The sequence below is a fragment of the Ostrinia nubilalis genome, chromosome 19, assembly GCF_963855985.1.
Source record: "Ostrinia nubilalis chromosome 19, ilOstNubi1.1, whole genome shotgun sequence".
NCBI classification, from domain to species: Eukaryota; Metazoa; Arthropoda; class Insecta; order Lepidoptera; family Crambidae; genus Ostrinia; species Ostrinia nubilalis.
The window spans coordinates 8,690,295-8,715,941 of record NC_087106.1 but is presented as its reverse complement, the minus strand read 5'-3'; the positions used below and the strand labels follow the sequence as shown (position 1 = coordinate 8,715,941).

Here is a 25,647-nt window from a genome sequence, read left to right as displayed (position 1 = left end):
TATGTCGGCGGATGAAATTTCTTCTCGCTGCTTTGTGTAGCTCGTTGACTATATCTTGTTTACTCATTCTTGATAGATTTTGCTGCAATCATCCGATCGATTTCTTCTTTTGTGTAATAAAATGTAGATAAATTATTAGTAGTTAATTTTTCCAAATTATTAAGATACTTCTTAATATTACTTTGAATGGTTTTCAATTCATTTTTAAAATCTTGAACACATTTATCCACATACTCTTTATTTACAGCCTCATCATCTTTTCTAGGGGTTGGTAATCCTTTTAATCTCGATGATTTTAAATCAAAGTCGCCTGCATCTGACCTTACTAATGTGTCATCAGTAAGAATATTAGTAAACTCAGACAATCGTAAACGCTTATGAATGTGATGACCAAATTTATCTATATTCATTGCCGTCTGCTCGGCTTCTGTAGTGTAATAGTACTGCCAAACCCTCCTGTTGGGAGCTTTATATATTTTATATCTTTTATGATACCAGCTTCATGCAATTCCTCTATTATTGAATAAATTTCATTTTGTACTCCAGTGTTACCAGCTGCCCATGACCCAAATAGTAATTTTAACCTTTCCACTAATTCATTTGGATCATCCCAATAAACCAAATCAGTATCCTTCTTAACTTCTTTCAAAATATCGACACCTTCACCTCGTGGGAGACTTTCTACACTACTTGTGTGACTTCTAGAGAACTTAAACAAAGGTTTGATCACGTTCATATATTTAAATCCTTTGTTACTGTTTATTGGTTTTGATGCATCACAGTTTCGTTTGTGTGCATTGGTATCTATAAGTACTAATTTATAATTTTGTAAGTCCTCATTTGTAATCATTTTTAAATCTGGAGTTTTTTTGTACAATAATTCTTTTAAGCCAGGAGTTTTTTTTAGGCTACGGTTTCCAATTTTCAAAATGCGATCATCATCATGAACACGCGTATTGCCGAGCATCAGCTTTCCCTTTACATTTCTAATACCATAAGGTACATCACTCATCACTTCAGATGACACCGACCATGATAAAGATTCGTTATTGATACTCGGTGACGATTGAAGAGATTTAAATGAGTTTTCATGGACATCGTAATCCACCGAGGGCGATGTAGTAAGGGTTTTGTTAGATGTTTTGCAAACATCTATATTATCTAAATCGTCTTCATCATTGTCACGATCTTCATAATCTTCAGTAGAAGTATTTGATGCTTCACTTTCACTGTATTTAGCTCTTTTAGCTTCTGAATTTTGCTCCAATCCTTCATTTATAAGACGTTTTTCATCAGTTTGGTTTGTTAATAGTTTCAGCGGGTTAATGATAGGTTTAAATATTGTGTCCAAAGCCATATCATTTGAATTTTTTACATCTTTAATCATTTCTACTTTTCTTTTTACAGCTGCAGCAGATTTTACTATTTGTTCCTTTAAATTTCGTTCCATTATTAAGATTCCTGCTCTGTTTGACTTCTCTAATTAAACTGAGTGTTTGCTAACTTAACATCTATACTTATAAAAAGTTTAGTCCATTACTATGAATGTATCAAACTTCATTCGATAACAGCCTTTGTTTCGTTCACAATCCTTATTGATGACCACATAACTGTAAGGTTTACTCCATACAGTTGAGCACATTTCACGAAACTGCGACCATGACATGTCAGACCCAACATGTTCATCGTAAACGTGTCTTAGATTTACATCATCTTGCTTAAACAATATAATAAGATTAGCATTATCTCTTACCAGTTGTTTAGGTATTTTAGTATAAGTTTGATTCATATAAAAACAATCAATGTTTTTATGCCGACCCATGGCGAAATAATCGCGTATATTGTTTTGATTTTCACAAGCAACATCGTCAAATATGATAATTGAGTCAGGCAATGCTTCGTGGGGCCTCAAAATTTCACTATTATGATTATACTTGTTATAAGATGTACCTGCAACCTTGTCCAATACTTTTTCTAAAAATACGTACTTAGGTTGGTATAAAGACTTAGAGTACACATACAGGTTACGAAAACGTGGTCCATCCTTATGTAACAATAAACTGATAACTAAATTGGTCTTCCCACAGTTCGATGGACCGCACACGATACTACGTATAGTATTTGGCAATAATTTCCCGTGACGCTTAGGCTTGTTCGATGCTTCAGGACAGACGCATTCCAATTTAAGTGATTCTTTTTGTTTCAGAAATTTCATAACAGAATTTTTAACTCGACTGTCGTGATCGGTGGATTTCAAAGAACTGATGACAATATACTCACACCGATGATTAAAAGATGTAGTTCGAAAAAGGTTCATATTCATCATACATTACTGCAGGCATGGTTTACTTACGATCGTGTTATTGGGCGATCTATCGCACAGAGTGAGGTCGCGACTGCGACCGACCGAATGTGAGATAGAACGCCCAATAACATACTACTGATAATGTTACAAATTATCTACAAAATAACCAACAGATATTTTAAATTAATAAATAAATAATAAATATCCTTGGACATTTTACACTGCGCTTCTAGTCCCAAACTAAGCAAAGCTTGTACTATGGGTTTGGGTACTAGACAACAGATATAAACATACTTAAGTATTATTATTTTTTTGTAAATAAATACATAATATTATACATAGGAAACACCCAGTCCAATACAAACAAATATGTTCATGCACACAAATGTTTGTACTGTGCGGGAATCGAACCCGCAACCTCCGGAACCGGAATAGTAGTCCGTTTCGAACCACTACACCAAACGGCCGACAGAATTAAACTGAGCGTGTCATGTCAACTCGTGTCATAATATTTTATAATAATGTATGGATAGGATATGTTAGATACTCACAGGTTTACTAAGTTTAACTAAGCTATTATTTATTTATTTTATTTATTTTAATTTTACAAGGAAAACAATACAGTGTAGAAACTATGTAGACTAACATTTTAGAAAACTTATAACCGTATAATATACTAAAACGTCATTTAAGTGTTGATGAGTTTACTTACAGCAAGGATCTCACGACGTAAAGGCGTAGGTGTTTATTTATTGTGCTTTTACATTGACAAAGTATTTCCTAGAGACTTACCACTAACTTTAGCCTTAGCTTAGCGTGTTAAGATTTCGATGTCGACTGGATCTTGCCACCTATGGACGTAAAGAAACTGAGAAAGATGAATTAAATAATTAATTTTGTTGCTTACTTACTCAATATCATTTTCAACGTTAAGAAAATTATATTTAGAATTGTGTAACAAAGTTTCTTCAGAAAACGTTACTAATGTTTTAAACGTAAAAATAATTATGTTGGAACATTATTAATTTCTGAGTTCTTCTTCTTCTAAGAGTTAATCCAATATAGGCTGAATGCAAAGGGGACGAGGCTTGCATTTATTTATTTATGGTATCGAATACCTACAATACCATCAAAGCTTTTATATGAATTCGGTAATTGCCACTTCGGTAAATATACTTATTTACCGAAGCCTGCTAAAGATGTATTAACCAGCATAAATTGTACCGATATAAATCCCGACAGAGTGGCCACAAAGCAGTGTTTATAAGAGTTAATCCAATATAGGCTCAATGCGAAGGGGACGCACGGTGGGCTGATATTAGAGCTTCATAGACTTAGCGTCGCTCAAAAATCAAGTGCCGAATTTTGAAAAAATAAATATGCCAATGTGTTCCTTTACCAAAAAGGAATATTTAATGTTATGTAACGTTTCTTGATAAAGTTATTATTTAATAAGTTATTGACAATTTCCTTTTTTTTGTATGGAGTTCAACATTTATTTTTATTTTATTCGTTATTCTTAAGCTTTCTTAAGAAATTGACTTTTGTATTATGTAATGCAACATATAAGCTATGTTATCACCAAGTGTCGCATTTCGGAAATCTTCGGAACATTGTCATTTTGGACTTTAAAATAAAAAAAATTAAAAAAATTAAATAACTGCCAAATTTTGTAAATATAACTACGCCAATGTGTTCCTTTGCCAAAAAGAAATATTTTATGTTATGTAACTTTTTTTGATAAAGTTATTATTTAATAAGTTATTGACAATAATTACTTTTTTTTTGTATGGAGCTCAACATTTATTTTTATTTTATTCGTTATTCTTAAGCTTTCTTAAGAAATTGCTTTTTGTATTATGTAATGCATCATATAAGCTATATTATCACCAAGGGACGAATCCCGGAAACTCTCGGAACATTGTCATTTTCGACTTTAAAATAAACTGATTTGAATTTTATTTCATTTTCGACTTTAAAATAAATTGAATTAAAATGAACTGATTCTCACTTGATAGATAGAAAAATAATATCGTTGATAAATGGCAGCTCTGCACAAGCAGCGTTGTGATATTTGTAAAGCCATATCAACAGAAATGAATAATTTAGACGTAATTGCCATCAAGAAAGGTTTTCAACACCACCAAAAAGTCCACTATAAATGATCAATTTCATGTCTAGGCTGATACTGAGAAAGAAAGCTTTACTTTTGTAGATTCAGAAAGTGGGTCTTGAGTCTAACCAATAAATTTAACTTCAAACTGGCTTAATTTCCATAAAACAAATTTTATATGTATTATAGTAACCTTAGTAATCATGTGGATTAGGCCTCCTGGGAACACCACTATAAAAAACGTGCTTAGTTCTTCACCTTGTTAGGGTAGTACGAAAGAAAGTACATAACATTGCAGTTTTCTTTTTCTTTTTTTTATTTTAAAGTCCAAAATGACAATGTTCCGAAGATTTCCGAAATGCGACACTTGGTGATAACATAGCTTATATGTTGCATTACATAATACAAAAGTCAATTTCTTAAGAAAGCTTAAGAATAACGAATAAAATAAAAATAAATGTTGAGCTCCATACAAAAAAAAAGGAAATTGTCAATAACTTGTTAAATAATAACTTTATCAAGAAACGTTACATAACATAAAATATTCCTTTTTGGTAAAGGAACACATTGGCATATTTATTTTTTCAAAATTCGGCACTTGATTTTTGAGCGACGCTAAGTCTATGAAGCTCTAATATCAGCCCACCGTGGGACGGGCCTTGCATTTATTTATTTATGGTATCATATAACTACAAGGTAATTGCCACTTCGGTAAATACAAAATATGTTATCTTATTTACCGAAGACTACTAAAGATGAGTTAACCAGCATAATTTCTAAACGATATAAATCCCGACAGAGTGGCAGCAGAGCAGTGTTTATAAGAGTTAATCCAATATAGGCTCAATGCGAAGGGGACGAGCCTTGCATTATTAATTTATGGTATCGAAAAACTACAATATCAACAAAGCTTTTATATGAATTCGGTAATTGCCACTTCGGTAAATATACTTATTTACCGAAGCCTGCTAAAGATGTAATAACCAACATAATATGTACCGATATAAATCCCGACAGAGTGGCAGCAAACAGTGTTAATCCAATATAGGCGCAATGCGAAGGGGACGGGCCTTCATCATCATCATTTTAGCCATAGGACGTCCACTGCTGAACAAAGGCCTCCCCCAATGCTTTCCACGTTGATCGACTAGTAGCGGCCTGCGTCCAGCGCTTCCCTGCTACCTTTACGATGTAGTCGGTCCACCTTGTAGGTGGACTTCCCACTTCAGCTTGCTAATCCGTCGGACGGGCCTTGCATTATTGATTTATGGTATCGAATAACTACAATATCATCAAAGCTTTTATATGAATTCGGTAATTGCCACTTCGGTAAATATACTTATTTACCAAAGCCTGCTAAAGATGTATTAACCAGCATAATTTGTACCGATATAAATCCCGACAGAGTGGCAGCAAAGCAGTGTTAATCCAATATAGGCGCAATGCGAAGGGGACGGGCCTTCATCATCATCATTTTAGCCATAGGACGTTCACTGCTGAACAAAGGCCTCCCCCAATGCTTTCCACGTTGATCGATTAGTAGCGGCCTGCGTCCAGCGCTTCCCTGCTACCTTTACGATGTCGTCGGTCCACCTTGTAGGTGGACTTCCCACTTCAGCTTGCTAATCCGTCGGACGGGCCTTGCATTATTGATTTATGGTATCGAATACCTACAATACCATCAAAGCTTTTATATGAATTCGGTAATTGCCACTTCGGTAAATATACTTATTTACCGAAGCCTGCTAAAGATGTATTAACCAGCATAATTTGTACCGATATAAATCCCGACAGAGTGGCAGCAGAGCAGTGTTTATAAGAGTTAATCCAATATAGGCTCAATGCGAAGGGGACGAGCCTTGCATTTATTTATTTGAGGTATCATATAACTACAAGACCATGGAAGCTTTTATATGAATTCGGTAATTGCCACTTCGGTATATGTTATCTTATTTACCGAAGCCTGCTAAAGATGTATTAACCAGCATAATTTGTACCGATATAAATCCCGACAGAGTGGCAGCAAAGCAGTGTTAATCCAATATAGGCTCAATGCGAAGGGGACGGGCCTTCATCATCATCATTTTAGCCATAGGACGTCCACTGCTGAACATAGGCCTCCCCCAATGCTTTCCACGTTGATCGATTAGTAGCGGCCTGCGTCCAGCGCTTCCCTGCTACCTTTACGATGTCGTCGGTCCACCTTGTAGGTGGACTTCCCACTTCAGCTTACTAATCCGTCGGACGGGCCTTGCATTATTGATTTATGGTATCGAAAAACTACAATATCAGGAAAGCTTTCATATGTGAATTCGGTAATTGCCACTTCGGTAAATATACTTATTTACCGAAGCCTGCTAAAGATGTAATAACCAACATAATATGTACCGATATAAATCCCGGCAGAGTGGCAACAAAGCAGTGTTAATCCAATATAGGCTCAATGCGAAGGGGACGGGCCTTCATCATCATCATTTTAGCCATAGGACGTCCACTGCTGAACAAAGACCTCCCCCAATGCTTTCCACGTTGATCGATTAGTAGCGGCCTGCGTCCAGCGCTTCCCTGCTACCTTTACGATGTCGTCGGTCCACCTTGTAGGTGGACTTCCCACTTCAGCTTGCTAATCCGTCGGACGGGCCTTGCATTATTGATTTATGGTATCGAATACCTACAATATCATCAAAGCTTTTATATGAATTCGGTAATTGCCACTTCGGTATATGTTATCTTATTTACCGAAGTCTGCTAAAGATGTATTAACCAGCATAATTTGTACCGATATAAATCCCGGCAGAGTGGCAGCAAAGCAGTGTTAATCCAATATAGGCTCAATGCGAAGGGGACGGGCCTTCATCATCATCATTTTAGCCATAGGACGTCCACTGCTGAACAAAGACCTCCCCCAATGCTTTCCACGTTGATCAATTAGTAGCGGCCTGCGTCCAGCGCTTCCCTGCTACCTTTACGATGTAGTCGGTCCACCTTGTAGGTGGACTTCCCACTTCAGCTTGCTAATCCGTCGGACGGGCCTTGCATTATTGATTTATGGTATCATATAACTACAAGACCATGAAAGCTTTTATATGAATTCGGTAATTGCCACTTCGGTAAATATTATCTTATTTACCAAATCCTGCTAAAGATGTATTAACCAGCATAATTTGTACCGATATAAATCCCGACAGAGTGGCAGCAGAGCAGTGTTTATAAGAGTTAATCCAATATAGGCTCAATGCGAAGGGGACGGGCCTTGCATTATTGATTTATGGTATCGAAAAACTACAATATCAGTGTGCTTACCATGAGTTTACGTTAGGTGTGCTCGCTAGCGAGTACGTCAAAAAATTCTATGAAGATTTTTTCTCCTGAAAGTAGCCGCTAGGGGCGCTGCACAATATGTCCTATATTTAAATGTCATTTTTTAACGCACTCGCTAGCGAGTACTCCTATCGTATACTCATGGTAAGCACACAGGAAAGCTTTCATAGGTGAATTCGGTAATTGCCACTTCGGTAAATATACTTATTTACCGAAGCCTGCTAAAGATGTATTAACCAGCATAATTTGTACCGATATAAATCCCGACAGAGTGGCAGCAGAGCAGTGTTTATAAGAGTTAATCCAATACAGGCTCAATGCGAAGGGGACGGGCCTTGCATTATTTATGTGGGAACAACTTATTGGTAACATGGACCGGGAGTTAAGAAGGAGTTGAGGAGGCAAATAATTTGGTAATGGAATAAGTAATTCGCGGTAATGTAAGCTGCAAATGAAGGAATGAAATGAGGAGATCCGTAGGAGGACCAAAGTAACCGACATAGATCGCAGAATTGCTAAAATCAAGTGGCAGTGGGCGAGGCACATAGCTCGTAGAGACGATGGCTGTTGGGGCAGGAAAGTTCTCGAGTGGCGACCACTGGAAGACGTAGCGTGGGCAGGCCTCCTACTAGGTGGACCGACGATCTGGTAAAGGTCACGGGAAGAGCCTGGATGCGGGCAGCGCAGGACCGTTCATTGTGGAAAACCTTGGGGGAGGCCTTTGTCCAGCAGTGGACGTCATTTGGCTGAAACGAACGAAGCTACAAATACTAGGGTGTTCATTTATGCGAAATCACCGAAATGAAAAATATTTTTTGGTTTGTAGTTGAAGTACGGATTGGCTATATCTATGATGTCATAATTATAATGAACAGTACTTTGACGTTTGTGTACTCTGAGTACGAAAGTAGAATTAGAGCTTGATATAGCGTTTTTTAAGGCAGGAGTTAACAACTTCTAATGCACATTACTTGGTTATTATTTATTAAAAACCTATTTACACCTTAAACACGGCACAAAAGGCGAACTTAAGTATCTCCCAGTTAACCTTTGGTCCAAGATATAGACGGCGAATAGTAGTCTAATACTTAAATAATGTATTTAATGCTTAAAACGAGTGTTTTATCTATTCTAATTTTGAATAAAATTTGTGTATTAAAATACCATCTCCAAGTCAACCACGATCCACGCCACTAACCACTGTTATGTCACCAGTTACCAATTCGGATGTTTCCTCCGCCTCATAGAATTCCTTCCTTACGCGCTCGGAATAATAAAAATCGGGATTACAGCCTACGACTTAATACAGTTGAGCATCTCTGGCTGCATTTTTAAAAAGAAAGTCATTTTCTAAATTCAAATGACGTACGTTTTGGCGCGTTTCTTTTTCGGCGCTCGTTTTTTGTTTTTTAATATTTACTTTAGTTTTTTTTGCCATGAATCAAAACCAAGTTTTTTTATATGCCAGTTAGAAATTAATATCTAGACCACAGTGATATATTAGCATTTATAATAATTTATTCTATTCATTAAAAAGGCATTCGTCTCCATATTATTGGGGCCAGGTTTTTAATCTGTATAACAACCAATTGACAGATTTTTATGAGCGTTTTTTTAACGATGCAGCGATGGTTAGTTTAAATTTTAATACTTGGCTATTTCTCATCGCCACGGTTCTCATCGTCACCTTCGTGGCAAATTTTATTTTTAACTTATTTCAACTTTTTGTAAACAAAAATTGTAGCGCTTGATGTGAAGAGTGTATTCTCAGTAAATCAGTCAAATAGTGAGTCTGGTTTGGAAGCTTTAACGTTTTGAATTTTTTGATGCCACGAAAGTGATTCTGTGCTTCACAGCAATATTTTTTTCAAACTTTACTACTGTAAATGACTCTTAAGTAGGTATTTATAAAATATACATTTTGTCTTATTTTCATAGATAAATGGCAATAACATAATACAGTGTGAGTCACGTTAAAGTGTACATATGAAAATAGATGAAACTAAACCTATTTTTATCGACAAAAAAGAAGTCAAAAATTTTTTGATATTTTTTTTTTATTTTTTATAGATTTTTTTTTCTTCCAATTACTTATTGTAAAGAAAACGTAATAACTTTTGAACTAAGCGGTATATCTTGATAAAATAAAAACAATAATAGTTGTGATAGGGATAGAGACATGCGATTTTTGGTTTTACGAAGGTAATACGATAGAGAATAACACAAAGTAATAAAATTCACCGGTTATAAGGGCAATTTTTGGAGAAATTTATCAAATAACCAAAAAAACACGAATTTAAAAGCAGATTTTTTTTTTCAAAAAGTATCATTTTTTATTATTTGTTGGCCTTTTTTGTTTATTTTATGTATTTTTTTAGTATCGCCCGTTATTTAGCATTATTACTGTTTTTATTTTATCAGGATATACCGCTTAGTTTAAAAGTTATTACATTTTCTTTACAATAAGAAATTGGAAGAAAAAAAGTTCTATAAAAAATTAAAAAAAAATCTCAAAAAATTTTTGACCTCTTTTTTGTCGATAAAAATAGGTCTAGTTTCATCTATTTTCATATGTACACCTTAACGTGACTCACACTGTATAAATAGGTAGGTACTTAAATACAAGATAAAATTTTACCGATAACGTCACCTACTAAGTTTCAAGATTCTACGCAATTGGTTTTAAGGGTGATACTGGTGGCATTCTGAAATGCTAAAGGAGCAAAAAAAAAAGGATTATCAGTAGGTACCTCAATAAAAAAGAACTCTTAACTAACCTCAACAAAAAATATGTTTATTTATTGAGTATTTTTGTTGTACAACTTTTAACTCAAACTTCAGATTAAATTTATCTTACAAACAGATGCACAGTCACATATACAGACATACATACATACAGTCATACAGATAAAAAATACGAGGCCCTTATTTTTTTATTGATGTACTGAACTCTAATTAACACGTATAATTTATTCGTTATTTAAATATTGTATAAACTTAAACACCAGTCATTATATTTTAAAATAAACCAAAGCAAGAAATCACTTTCGTGGCCTAAAATCACCTGCGTGTATAAAACACCACGAAGGTGATGCCACGAAGGTGACGAAAATTTTAGTTTTTTATTAATTATCCCTAAATTTGAGTTTAACGGTTCAAGTCGAATACTACACAAATAAGTCTAACATGTTAAGTTTTCAATGGCCTAAGTTTCAATTAAATTGTTTAAATTTTAGAGGTAGAAAATATTGATCAAGCAAGCGACGGAATGTCTTTGGATAATTACAAAAAGTTACGTATTTTTTTCGCGGAGCGACGATCGACTTATCTCACCTCCGCATTGGCAGGAGCGCGACTGACGTTAACCGAATAGAACAGAGTAATTGGTTGATGGTGTTCGGTTTAACGGCAATCTTGTATGATTACTCAAAATTTTAGGTACCTAAAATCGTGTGACCAACGTTTTTTCCTTCCTCAATTCGAAATAATTACAAGAAGATATTTATTTTACTATTGTGTGGAAAGTATATTTAATTACGATGATTTTAGTATATGCTACACACAAATTGAATGAAAATTGTGAATGCAGTAACCAAATGTTTCAATGAAACCGAAGGTGTGACACGATGAGAACGCGAAAAATGACCCCGTTTTGTATCGTTTCATGTGATGTTTTCGTATTATTTTTGCTTCTATTACGATAAAATTTATTTTGTATGTAGCTAAATAGATATGTTATCACCTGATTTCAAAGTTATTGTTCTAACTTATACCGTTTATGAACTATTGTTGTGTGACCATCAAATTTGAGTGTAAATGAGAAGTACCCACTTACTACTGTCGAAACGATGGCCGTTGAGGCAGGAAAGTTCTCGAGTGGCGACCACGGGCTGGAAGACGTAGCGTGGGCAGGCCTCCTACTAGGTGGACCGACGATCTGGTAAAGGTCGCGGGAAGAGCCTGGATGCGGGCAGCGCAGGACCGTTCATTATGGAAAACCTTGGGGGAGGCCTTTGTCCAGCAGTGGACGTCATTAGGCTGAAACGAACGAACTGTTGAGTTAACTACCAATAAAAAAAATCGGCCCTCAAACTTCTATTAATTAACTATATTGAAACTCCTTGGAAGTCTAAAAAGGAGTCGTAAGTGCCAAGAAAAATAAAACTTATGCCAGTCTAAAATTATGCCAGCTGTATAAAAGGGAATGAATGTGTGTTTTGACGTCTCCAAATGATGTGAAAACAGGTCGAGGACTGTGGCGACACCTAGCGAACGGGTACAAATGAGGCTTGGAAGGTTTTATTTACATGTACAGGTAGAGGCACTCTCTTTGCACATATTCTTAAATTGCTTAAGTTAGACGGAGTGGGTATGTGTGGTTTAAATTAACTGGGAATTTTGCAAGGATTCAGAATTAAACTAAGGAATGTTAAGTTCAAAGGAGCAGAGCCTATGTCTATGTATGAGAGGTAATTCAGGGGTTTTAAACAGTTTTCTAGACACAGAGGACAAAAAACTACGTTATTAGTTTAGCAAATTGGCTTTTAAAAAGCGCTTTTACACGTCGCAGAATGACTTTAAAGCTTACCACTTCTTCGGGACAATAAATAGGCCAGTCTTAAGATAAAGCAGCGCAAGGAACTCAGTCATCATTGTTAGCCTCTTCTTCAAGAATAATAGTAATCTAAATATATATAACTCAAAGGTGACCGACTGACTGACTGACTGACTGACTGACTGACATAGTGATCTATCAACGCACAGCCCAAGCACAGAAAGATGATCAGCATAGAAAGATGATCTAAGTAAGTGTAAATGTAGAGGGTAACATCAATATCTGTGTATAAACGTGAGTAACTTCGACCATGTAATTGCTTTTTCGAATGTATATAAACCTACTTAAAACATCTAAAATTCCTCATCCAGGCTTTTACTCCTTCCAAACTGAATCACTTAAGGCGGAGGTGAGGTGGTACTCCAATAGCGCTTTAGTATTCGCTTTTGCAAATGAGTTTTCCCTTATATTCGCGCAAATTCAAAGGCCCGATTCTAGCAGATTCCAGAGAAGTTGGAATTTTATGGAAATTGAAAAAAGTTTGGAAACAAATTCCACTGAAACTACCGCGTCATAGTTTACTAGGTGTTGAGTTTATAATTGTGAATTTTTCGCTCATATACAAAACTTTAATTTGGTCTGCAAAAAATACGGCTGTAGAATAATTGTTTAGTAGTCGCAGTGAGTATCACTATGGAAGTTTACCTACTCACAAATACATAAATATTATACCACAAAGAACACTTATCTAACATTCTTTCATCTAGCTATGTACATGAAAATGTATTGACATAAAAAAGAAGCATAGAGTTTGGTACTAGGTGACGCTAACCCAAGGCTCAATGTTCACTCACGTACGTTATGTATATTTATAACCTATCATAGTCATATCATACTAACAATATAATAAAATACCCGAGGTATACTAACTTGCGATGAACGTGGCGCTATAATTTCACTGGAGAGCACACACATTCAGCACTCTCATTAAACGATTTTCAAATCCCGGTCTTGATCCATAAGTTAGAAGATTAGTTTCATCTCATTTAAAATACCTATTACCTAATTTAAATCAGATATTATGCTGACAATTATTTTCATATTGATGCACTCTACCGTTGAGTAGGTTAATATTAATGTGACGTGAAACATAATAGGATTATTTTTCTTTGAATAATTTTGATGGTTGTCAAAATTCATTCGAACAATACAAACTGCATACACTTAAAGACCGCAAAATTAATTAACGCAGCGCGACGGATGCAATCTGCAACGCGACGGCGCGTGACGCGACGACGCTGCACGTCACGTAGCGTTGCGTCAGCTGCGTTGCGCAACGCTGTGACGCTGTTTACGCGTCAAGAATTAGCATTCGCATTCGCATTCGTATTCGCACGGTCGATAGTGAAATGAAATGAGTTGCGGATTTTTAAGTGGCTTTGTCGTTATGAGATTGCAATTCACCGTGAGTTCTTCGTGGTTCATCTATGTTTCGGTGCAGGGACTGCTTTTTTGCAGGATACCGTTTAGTAGTATACTCGTATGTGTATATTAATATTCTCACGAAAATCCCATTTGCTGTATCCCGTAAAAACCACTCCGTTCGATTTTGGAATACACGCCAGTCAGTTTTGCGTGCGGGATCCTGCATTACTGGATCCCCTAAAACTGAATTGCCGTGAGAAAGGGCTCTAAGTGACTTGTACAGTCGACAGCACTAGACTTTGAATTTTTGTTGCAAATTGCACTTATGACAGTGACATAATTTCATAAACCTCTTTTTCTTTATTTTAATCATTCCCAAAGCTATGGATAATAGTCAACTACTGATAACCCCTGCTCAAGTAAGTTATACCTAGCCATTGGAAAACCAAGATTTTTTCATAAAAGAATCGTGTAATAAAATACAAGTTGCACGAACATTAGCGTCACGTTCCAGGTCCAGCGCGTACCACCTGGATCGTTTGAGCACCTCAGATGTAACTGCAAACTGCAGTTGCACCAACGAGATTCGAACGCAAATGGCTGCTCCGATTTAGTGCATAACATTGAAGAACGTACGTTCAACTGTGCGAAAGGAACGATTGTAACTGCTTTATACTTGGTTAGATCGGTTAGTTGACTATGCAGGAATCGAAAGATTGGAGATAAAATGGTGACTAATGCCAACTTAGCTTATTATTTCGCCAAGCAAGCTAATACTTTACTAGCACAATCAAGGTGGATCGACGACCTCATAAAGGACCTCATAAAGCGGGAAGGCGCTGGATGCAAGCCGCCACCAACCGGTCATTTTGAAAATCATTGGGGGAGTCCTATGTTCAGCAGTGGAAGTCCTATGGCTGAAATGATGATGATGATGACAAATCAACTACAGAATTTACAAGCTTTTCCGTAGATGCATCTACGTTGTTGTCGTTTCTAGTGATGTCGAAATTCATCATCATGCTCCTGAACATATAAAAAGTCTTTATTTTCCACAACGAAACTACACACAATGTAACATACATGAAAAACGTCGTATAATAATTGGTTATATTACACTTTCTGTTCTATCACGTTTCCATCGGTTTGAACAAACCTCTATGTTATAACCAATTTAGTTGTATCATTACGATGCTGTAGGAAAACACTATACAGGATGGGTCATGATGTAAATAGCAACGCTTGATTTCTCGAAAACGATTCGAGGTAGAGACGCCTGAGTTATGGGAAACTGCGCAAAATTTCATGAATTGAGTAAAAAAAACTACACATAAGGCACGCTGTTTTGTCCCGTGAAACGCTCCGTACTTAGTGATTAAAAATTCATGAAATTATGCACAATTTCCCATTACTCACGCGTCCGTATCTCGAACCGTTTTCGAGAAATCAAGCGTTGCTATTTGCAAAAGTTTTGGCTCACCCTGTATTTACGAAAAAAAGAAACAATACATTTTAATAATGTGAAACCCAAATGCTTAATCTTCTTACGTCACACGCGAGCAGTGTAATCAATATCAAGTGCAATATGAATATTAAAATGCATTAGTACATGATGAGCATGACATCGTAAGTGTTAACTAGGGACGGGGTAGGTAGTCGATGTTTATTTTAATTACCACTCACCATCTCGTAATAAATATCGATAGTTTTACAATAATGGTGCCTACAATATTAAAAAAATATCTACTCTTTAAGTTTTATGCCTTAATTCATAACAAATATTCTTTACAAATTGCCATGTCATGCTTATGTTTTTTGCTTTTCTTCACTCAATTCACCAATGTTCGTGCTAAGAAAACAGCGGGTCTAAATTTAGAACTAATCCTAATAAAATTGATTTACTGCCCGAAACACGTAGCCACGCGCCGACTTATGACAAACATCATAAATCATGGCGGAATGCGTGGAGTGTGTAATGTAACTCGCAAAATACATTTTTGAACCAGTTTTTTAGGTCTTATGATATGATAAATTGACAAATGTCGTGAATTGTAATGTTTGAACTACAAGCTGTAGTTGTAAAAAATACTTCATTAATTCTAGGTACAATAGTACCAAGGTAGAAGTATGTAGTAGCCTAGCAAATGAAAAATATATATTTGAAAAACACTTGCCACTATAGTGGTTTAGAAAATCTGACTGTGATCTGTGAAATAACAACCCATACGATAAAACAAGTTTGGAGCAGTTAAAAGAAGTAATATTAATAGAATAAAGAGAGAAAACAATCTGTTTGAAAGAAATACAATCAAATTATTAATGAGAGAATGTAAGTATTAGTTAGTAGCTTCATGATTTGTTAAAGTTAACGTGAACTTAGATTAACAAAGTCATATTAAATTCTATCTGAAACATCAGGAAATCAAAATCAGGAAACCGTTCTAATGAAACGAATCAGTTGATAACCAGTCGTTGACAAGAGAAAGTATTACAATCTTGAAATCTTAGAATTAATTTACAGCGCATAAAGTACAAAACATTGCAAAAAGCGAATATTCTCCTTAAAGCTCTATTTATTCATTTATTATTACATTATTTAGCGGTTACATCTTTGATTTAAATAGTGTCATAAATCCTCTTGAGGTTTGTTCAGACTCTCAGAGTTCTCTATACAAATAAATAAACGTTTTAGTACCTACGGACAACCAAGAAAAAAATCAGAGCTTAGCAGTAGAAATAATCGCATTAGTAATGTATAAATTGTTACATTCAAATCATATTACAGACGAGACGGCATATTATGATATGATAGTGCGTTGGAATGTTGATATTTGATACCAATGACTTGATTGATCCATAAATAAGGCCAGAGGCGCAAATTCAAGGGTCATGTCGGGTCGAGCGATTATCTACGTGTTGTCCAGTTCGTTAACCCAGTGATTACCCACTATCAAAGGTAAACAAACCCCGATAAGATTGTCTATGAATCGAAATAATTACAATTTACATGTCAATGACTTCCGATGTTTAATTCTTAGGTATAAGATAAATTGACGCTTAAATTAATTAAGACAAGTCAGTTCATTACTGATAATATGGTTTAATAACACTGTTTTATGATATTAACATTTAACTAAGTAAATTGTATCACGAGTATTGACCTAATAAAGCCACGTATTAAATGAAGTACAACTGTTTTTTTTTTAAATACCTAACATTTTATTGTAATTTTCCATTTAGTCAGTTGCATAATATTACTAAAATTGAAAAAATACCAGCATTAAAACACTATAATTTAGCAAACATTATTTACATTCACATGAAATACGAACGGGAACGTTGTAACGCGAGGATACAGATAGGTTTTTATCACTACAACTTCCGTCCTCATAATCGATAGTCGCCGGTCAAATGCACGTCACTACGCTGTAATCGGTCGGCTATCGCCCGATTCATTCTCAACGCGAGTTTGGCACGCTGCCCATGCGCCGCGCGAGCACTCCGCGCACTCAGTGACAATTCATCGATATATTTACATTTCGGAAAACGAACATCACTATTTTTTCAGTGAAATTGTGAGTTGTGGACAACCGTGTGTGAACTAATTGTTTCTGTGTTATAAATTGTTACGTTTATTCGTGTTGTGTGTGTGAGTTACGCTATCAAGGATTGCATTTGTCGACTATTTATAAACAGGTAAGGAAATGTGCATAGTTTATTTATATTGAAATACAGGGATTTAGTTATATTTTTCCATTAGGTATATTTAGTGCATAAATAAGGTAATGTTATAATATTAAATTCAAGAGCTTAAAATTTTGTAACCTTTACCTACAAAGATTAAGAAGTAGGTACCTACACAAAAAAGCCTTCCGAAAAATCTATTCAGGATTGGGCTAGTAAAAGAAAGAAAGAAAGAAAAATTTTAATGGTAGATGAGTTTTGGGTGTATTAGAAAATTTCTTATACCTCTTTATTATACCTAAGAATTAGGTAGGTACCTACAAGATATAAGAAACTTAATTTGTAGGTATTTTATTTGTATTTTCGTTCATTTTGCTTTGACATTATAAATGTGATAAATCCTTGATCAGAGTATTCAAGTTATAAATACATTTAATGCGCATTTGCGCAGTCGTCGGCACATCAGCCTACAATATTTTCTTCAATCGATTTTGAGTCTTATATTACAAAATACAAAGTTCATAATCCGCTGGGAGTAATACATTATTTGGTAGGTAGGTGGACTTGATGTTGTATGATCATCATAAAACTTTAGGTAGCTACTATCGCAAAGTCAAGCTGTGGTGATAATATTTTTCACATGAGTTCATGAGTAAATATTTTGGTTTGGATGTCTGGATGGATGTTTGTTACTCTTTCACGCAAAAACTACTGAACGGATTTTGATGAAACTTTACAGTATTATTGTTTAAAACCCAGAATAACATATAGGCTATAATTTATGACGATCTGTGACAAACTAAATTTCACGCGGGTGAAGCCGCGGGCAAAAGCTAGTGAGTAAATATTTTGGTACGAAACAACCAACACTTTAAAATTTAAATAACTTCTTAATACATTTTGGCTTATATTACAGTCTTCAAACTCTATTCAATATCAAGCGTAAATTGAGGACTTTGATTTTTTAAAACTATAGCATTTTGACCTATTGATATCAAGTTTTGAACTATCATTTGTAAATATGTAATAGATAAAGTTGAAAGATATAGGGTGGTAAGTATTTTTTTTTATAGGAATTCAGTTTTAGGCCGATAATATTTAAGTAGTAAGTTAGACGGATCGTCTGGCCTAATGGATCACGAACGTTACGACGTCAGCTGAGGTTTGAGGTTTGAATCCAGCGTAGGGCAAATACATAATTAGTGGAATCAGCTCAAGTATTTAGGGATAAATCTTCTCTAGATCATACGTAGATAAAGACGGCTCTACATTAAGATTTGGTAATCTTTTTAAATAATACACAATCTTAGGTTATCTATGGGGTTTTAAAATTATAAATTCACGTAAATCACCCACCATTTTGTATTTCCATCTACAAAATTCGCCCCCAAACCTCCATAGCATTTCCGCACTTCACAACGAACAAAGGGAAAATTGGCACCACCACGTCATTGTACAATTTTCTATGCAATTCAAATCTGGGGGCTTATTCTGGTAACGATATCGACTTTCGAAGCGATCTGTCTCACTTAGTCACTATAGCTTGTGGAACTAAAAGATAGAGATAAAATGTGGTAGAATAACACAGCCTGTAATCTCGAATTTGAGCATTTTTGATATAGCGTTAATAAAATTCAATTACTGTATACTATGCTGTCTTAGGCTGGGTTGCACCATATTACTTTAACCTCCGTGGTTGAGGATTCCGGGTGAAGCTCGCTTCCACCTTCGGCCTGATCGTCACTTACCATCAGGTGAGATACAGGCCAAGAGCTTCCTCGTTGTGGATAAAAATAAAACATTGACAAACGTCTAAAATCTGTCAAACTCCATACAAAAAACGCCGGTTATCGTTATAGTTACGGTCAAAGTCAGGTGGTGCAACTCAGCCTTAATGTAGGTACGTTAAAGGCTTATTTACACGTATTAAGTCGTTAGGTAAGTAGGTAACTAAATTTTGCGTGTAAACGTGTAGACAGCACATCAGATATTTAAGTTGCAAAATCAACCCTTTTAAACTTGCTCTGTTACATTATTATTTAGTATGTTTATTCGTTATCAAGCAGGAAAGCTCTGCTTCAGTTAATAAGTCAGATATGTAGTTAAAACAATTGAATTTATTTTATTGTTACCACAATAGTATTGCAGAATACTCGCACACCTACACTGCGTTTTGTAGAGCAACCAATTCTTTATGCAAATTTAAGCGATTGGCTGGTTAGTAACAACTCATATTATATAGGACGGGAACGCTAAAAATTTCACTGCATTGTAATTTAAAACTCATGAGGAAATTAAGTCTTTTTATTGTTGATGCAGTCATGTTTAGATTGACTGTTAATAAGTGTTGAGTCACAGAGAGTAAAGTCGATTCCCAGTAGGGTCTAATTTCTTCATAAATTCATGATCATTCATTTAACTTCATAAAAAATATACAGTCAGACGTGCTGTTGACCATGATTTTAGTTTACTCATACAAATATAAACAAACAAAGTCACAAAAATTAGCTAGTCTAGTAACAAATCAATATTCCCTTTAAAACAATCCGCAAGCAACTTGATTCTCCGTTTCATCTGCTTTTTAATGTTAATTTGACAAATGAAATCGGACTCCTTTCAACGAAATTGAGACGTCATTTTATTGTAAAGATGCCATCTCACTGGGAGCATTCATTTGTAACGCGAATGCGAGCATTTGGTTAAACATAGTTATTAGTACTACAGATAAATAAATACATCCGAAGAACTTAAAATGTTTCTTTTATGAACTCTATGTACAGGTATTAAAAGGAAAAAAAATCAATACCTAGTAATCAACAAGTTTTTTTACAATGTTATGAATTAAAAAAATACGTAGCATAAAATTTATTTATATTATCAGCCATTTGACAAACAGGAATATAAGGATATGGGCTTAACCGATCACATATTAACATATCATATTGATGCAGCAGCTGCACCATGCGCATGCAAGCCATGATAGATTCGACGGCCTATCAAAGTAATAGTGCAAAATATTTTTTTCATAAAAATGGTAAATGTTCGCAATATTGAGTATTGACTCTAGTGAGAATCCATCCTAAAGCAAAGTTCGAGTACATTTTCAGAAGTCGGAGATGAATGGTAACAACGCTTCATGGCGGTTAAATGTTGGATTTAGGTCTTACAATGGAGTTATGGTACAAACAAAAGTATCCAACAAATAAAACTTTAGTTCATGATTTTGAAAATTAAACTATTATAATAATAATGGTAGAGACGATCTTTTTCAATTTAGTTAATTACCTACTTTATTTGATAAACATAATTACTTCTTTAAGATGGGTGTAATTAATTTTGGGTGATAGGAAACTCATGCACTTGTATTATACGTTGCAGAAACTAATTACTGCACCTAGAGTACATTAAGTACCTACATAATTACAGGAGTGATTATTGGCAACGAGTTACATAATTCTTCTACTGTTAATCTCAAATTACTAACTTTAATCACAGTTAACTACAGATTAAAACATCGCAATTTAAATCATGCGTCAACGAACGAAAGTCACGTGGTGCAGTAAAATGTTTAAGTTACGATCACACTACTGCATCACTAACCTATATTAGTTTACGTGTGCGTGAGTTGTTCAAACATTATGGGATTCATGTAATAATGATCCCTTAGATATCGTGTAAAAATCAATGGTCCAAAAAATACATACAATTTTTAACAGTATAATAATAAATGGGGAATTATAAAACGAGCGACTAAAAAATAACGTTGCGACTATGAATTTGAGTAAGCGAAAAATTTACCAAACTAACGACGAATATTGATCAATAATAAAATCCAGAACGAGCTTACAAAATGTGGGTTTTGATTATTACATTTCAGACATAAAAATACTATCCGGGCGACTAAATTACTAAGTGAGCGACTAGAAATACAGAGAGGGCAACTTTAATATGAAGATACATTAGATTTTTCTAATTGAGGTTTTATTGAACGAACTACAAAAAAGTTAATTCTAAGCAAAGTTTTGTGAGCTGCTTTATTAATGATTATTGGTTACTGATATTATATTTGAGGTCTCATGTTTTTTATTTTGATACGCTTTATTAATGAAAACTACAGATTGTTACATCGCGCGAATTCGAATGGGGGCGGGGCGACTGTCCCGAATTTTTAACAAAATATGTATGCAAACACGTTTTGAGTCTAGCAATTCGGCTCAAACTAACAACACCGCCACTGGAAGCAAACCAAGAGCAAAACTGATACCTATTGGACAAAAAAGAAAACGAGGTCGGCCCGCTAAGTCCAAGCCAGCACTTATCTTACAGTGACGATGAGTAAGTAGAGCTCCTCAATCCTCATAGGTACCAATCAATGAACCTTATTAATAAGATTACTTTTTTTTGGGTTGACAGAAGCGACTTATTTTATTTTGTTTTTTTTTGTTGATTCGATTTAAGAAAATACAAATTTATTTCATTTTTCGTAATAGGTACATTGTTTCATTTGATTACCTACCCTTAAATTTTAATGATTTATTTTTTTCGCTACTAGAATAGTGTTCCGTCAAATATTTATTTCATAAGATCATTTTTTATTTAAATGTGGGCTCATAATACGCTGCTCATAATAGTATTTTTCAAAGTAGTTTTTGCATTCGAAACACTTCATTAAAGTTAAAAATACCGCTCAGTATAAAAAAAGCATTTGCCAAATATTGAAAAAAATGCAGGACCTAACGTTGACACTCAATGAAATATTAGGTCGCTCAAATATTATGAAGCTTCTCATTTTGTATTTTAAGGAACTCAATATTTTTTTGTAAGTTGCTGTTCTTTTGATTTTTCGTCACTCGCACTCAGTCGCTCACTTAGTAATTCTTTAGCCCACATTAATTATTTTTGACACTTACAACATAAATTTACAGTCACTCGTTTAAATACTACCCATAATAAATCAGCAATTGAGACGATTTATATTTCCTTGCAAATCAATCAGTCCTTCCTATATTAGAAGATTTTAATTTAAAAAATGCTAATGACATTTATAGACTAAGAGCTAGTGAACGCCAGACCTACGTCATTTTATAAAAGCTGAAAGTTTGTCAGCGTATGCTCCCAATATAGGATATAATGTTGGTGAATTATGAAGTTTGGGTCGTGGTGGCTTTGGGAGCTACCCTAAAAAAACTGTATTTCAAGGAGTTGGAACTGTCAAAACTGTCTGGCTGTTGGGGATAATACTTCTAATTATTGTCCAAATATTATACATAAAAATCAGATTTAATGGTATAACGTAAGTAGAATTACAGTCTATTGAATATACAGAAAAAGTCACCGTAAAAGTTAGACTTACGTTATACTATAAAATCTGATTTTTATGTATAATATTTGGGCAATAATTAGAAGTATTTTCCCCAACAGCCAGACGGTTTTGACAGTTCCAACTCCTTGCCAGACAGTTTTTTTAGGGTAGCTCCCAAAGCCACCATGACCCAAACTTCATAATTCACCAACATTATATCCTATATTGGGAGCATACGCTGACAAACTTTCAGCTTTTATAAAATGACGTAGGTCTGGCGTTCACCAGCTCTTAGTCTATTACGTCTTGAAAGAACTGTATTAAATCAATATATACTAGTATATTTCTAGATTGTTTGATCACAATATTGTGAGTTTAAGGTTAACAGAAATCAGTTCCAGAACTAAGCAGAACTTGTTGCTAAATGGTATGCGATAACTAGCTACCATTATTGGATGCATATGCAGCTAGCATCTGGTGATAGGTCGACTAGTCAGTAACTTGTACTGTAGCTCTACCCTTAGGCTGGGTTGCATCTTACTTTAACTTTGACAAACGTCAAAAATCTGTCAAACTCCATACCAAAAACACCGGTTATCGTTAAAGTTTCGGTTAAAGTTAGGTGGTGCAACTCAGCCTTATAGTTTACATAATGTATTTGGCACGTGAATTCAACGTTGCATTCAGAAGCATAACATCGTAAGTGCGTTTGTTTGTCAAGTCTTTTAATACTTTTTGCTTCTGAAGCGACGAATTATGGCCTAGTGCGATTATACGTGCCTTGTTTATGAGGTTTCGGTTTCTGAGGTTATATTGGCTTATTTATAGATTTAATGCCAAATGTAAACAAACTAAATGTTATGCACGAAATATCTTCACAAATATTTGTTTATGATATTGCTTTGCAATTTACTCGTAATTTGTCTAAATATAGATTGATACAGAGTATGTCATGTTTGTCATTGCAGTGACACTAGTAATCGGTTATCCTTGGACTTATATCATGACAATAAATATAATTATAATGTATTGTTAGACACAAAATCCTACGTTTTCTCTTAGCACATTTATTAATAAAGTTACGTTTTCAGTGATATTTTTCAAAAGATATTTTTTTCTTAAGTTCAGGTGGAGATAACCCGTCGACGCTTGTGAAATAATAACAATTCCATGAATATTTCACAAAAATCCGCGCTGCAACAAAGAAAAACTTTCGCCGAAAATTTTGAATAATCTTCCAAAGCAACCTGTACTCCAAACCTTCAAAGCAATTAAGATATTCATCACCGCCTCCTCTTGAAAATTCTGCAAAAATACACTTAAATGTAATCACAGACAACTTGGGTCAATAGACTCCACAACATAGAGATTTCACTTTTCTTTAAAAAAGTATTTTAGCATATGATAACTTTTTTGTGTCTTGGGTAGACTCATCTAACTTCGTGGCAAAGGCCAAGTACCGATATTATACTTAATTATTTATTAATTTATGAGTTTATGAGACTTTGAATGAGTTTGTCAGTATTTTATGAGGAATGAGGTAAAAAATAAGTATTCTATACAGGGTGTCCCAGAATGGGTGAATCAAACTGCTATGGGAGGTAGCTCTACTAATATGTACTATCCTTAAAAATATGAAAAAAAAATTGAGTTCGGATTTTTTTTTAAATAATGTGCTCTAAACTCGAAATTTGGCATTATTTTCAAAAGTTTATTTACAGATAAACGAAGCGATCATGTACAATTAATACTAGTAAGAAAAAAGTACAAATAAACTCCAAACGCAGCAATTATAGCCAGATACTTGGGCAAAACTGATTTTTCTTTTTTTTTATGCATAACAAGGCAGGTATTTTCACTTTAAAAAAAAATTTGTTTCCTTATGCGCTTTATTTTTTTTATATTTTTTAGGGATAGTAAATTAGTAGAGCTACCTCCCCTATCAGTTTGATTCACCCATTCTGGGACACCCTGTATATTACAGTTAAACCAAATTTACTAAAGCAAGTCAACTTGCCTTGTCCTCAAAGCAAATATCACAGAATTAGGTGAGTAGACCCTATATCAAATATCTCACTCGACAGAAATAAATACGTCTAAAAAGGTTTGGCCACCACAAATAGACGAAAAGAGTATTCACGCAAAAAAAAAATTAAACACAATTGCTGGACTGGTTATCATATAGTAGGTAAAACCAATAGTAATGCAAGGGCAATATTCTTCTATAAAGACAACATATCACTAGCCAGTTTTTCCATTGACCTCTGACCTGATTGTTGCACAGATGATCATTGAATGATGTCAATGTTAAGCGGTTGACATAAATTATATTTGTAACAATAATAATGGACTCAGAAATGTACGAAGTGCAATAAATTCTTAAGATAAGTCCGCCAGACAATCGCTGTCTGTGCAGTCGTAGGTATTTCAGTTCAACGTATAATGTTGCTAACTTTGTTGCTTTAGGTGGTGGCATTGAACTTTATCTTACCGCTCTTAATATGCCAATGCAATCTATTTATGTGATTAATTCTTACTTTTGTTGTTGTCTATTCTTACTATTTTGCAAGTAGGCCCATAAAAACCCCTTTACACGACCCTGTATTACTTTAATCCTACCACTGCTTCGGGACATCAAATGGGCCAGTGCTGAGAAGCAACGCAACAAACTCAGTCACTACTGTCAGCTTCTTGTTCAAGGGTTTAGGTACAGGGAATGAATTAGCAACGCTTTTTTGGCAACTGCAAAAATTAACTTAGGACTTTTTGAAGCGGAGTCTATTGCGCTACAACGTCTGTGAATGAAACAGTCGAAACGCCACCCTTTTAACAATCCAAAGAAAGGCCTCAGATTTTTTTATGAATTTTAATTGCCTAATAAAATTCAATCTCTATCAAATTTCCCTTTTGAGAATAAATGTTTGTTTCAACCCTCGCCTGAA

At 34.8% G+C, this 25,647-nt stretch overlaps 1 protein-coding gene across 3 annotated transcripts in view; it reads left to right on the top strand.

Moving 5' to 3' along the window:
* The window catches only part of LOC135081163 (brain tumor protein), a 666,947-nt gene that overhangs the window by 167,249 nt on the left and 474,051 nt on the right, over window positions 1–25,647 (top strand). For 2 of the 3 annotated variants that reach the window (XM_063975902.1, XM_063975900.1), the window contains exon 1: window positions 17,192–17,415. The exons of the other annotated variant lie outside the window; for it this stretch is intronic. The gene's annotated coding sequence lies outside the window, so the exon portion shown is untranslated. Of the gene's footprint in view, window positions 1–17,191; window positions 17,416–25,647 lie in introns of those variants that run through there. 3 annotated transcript variants of the gene reach the window in all.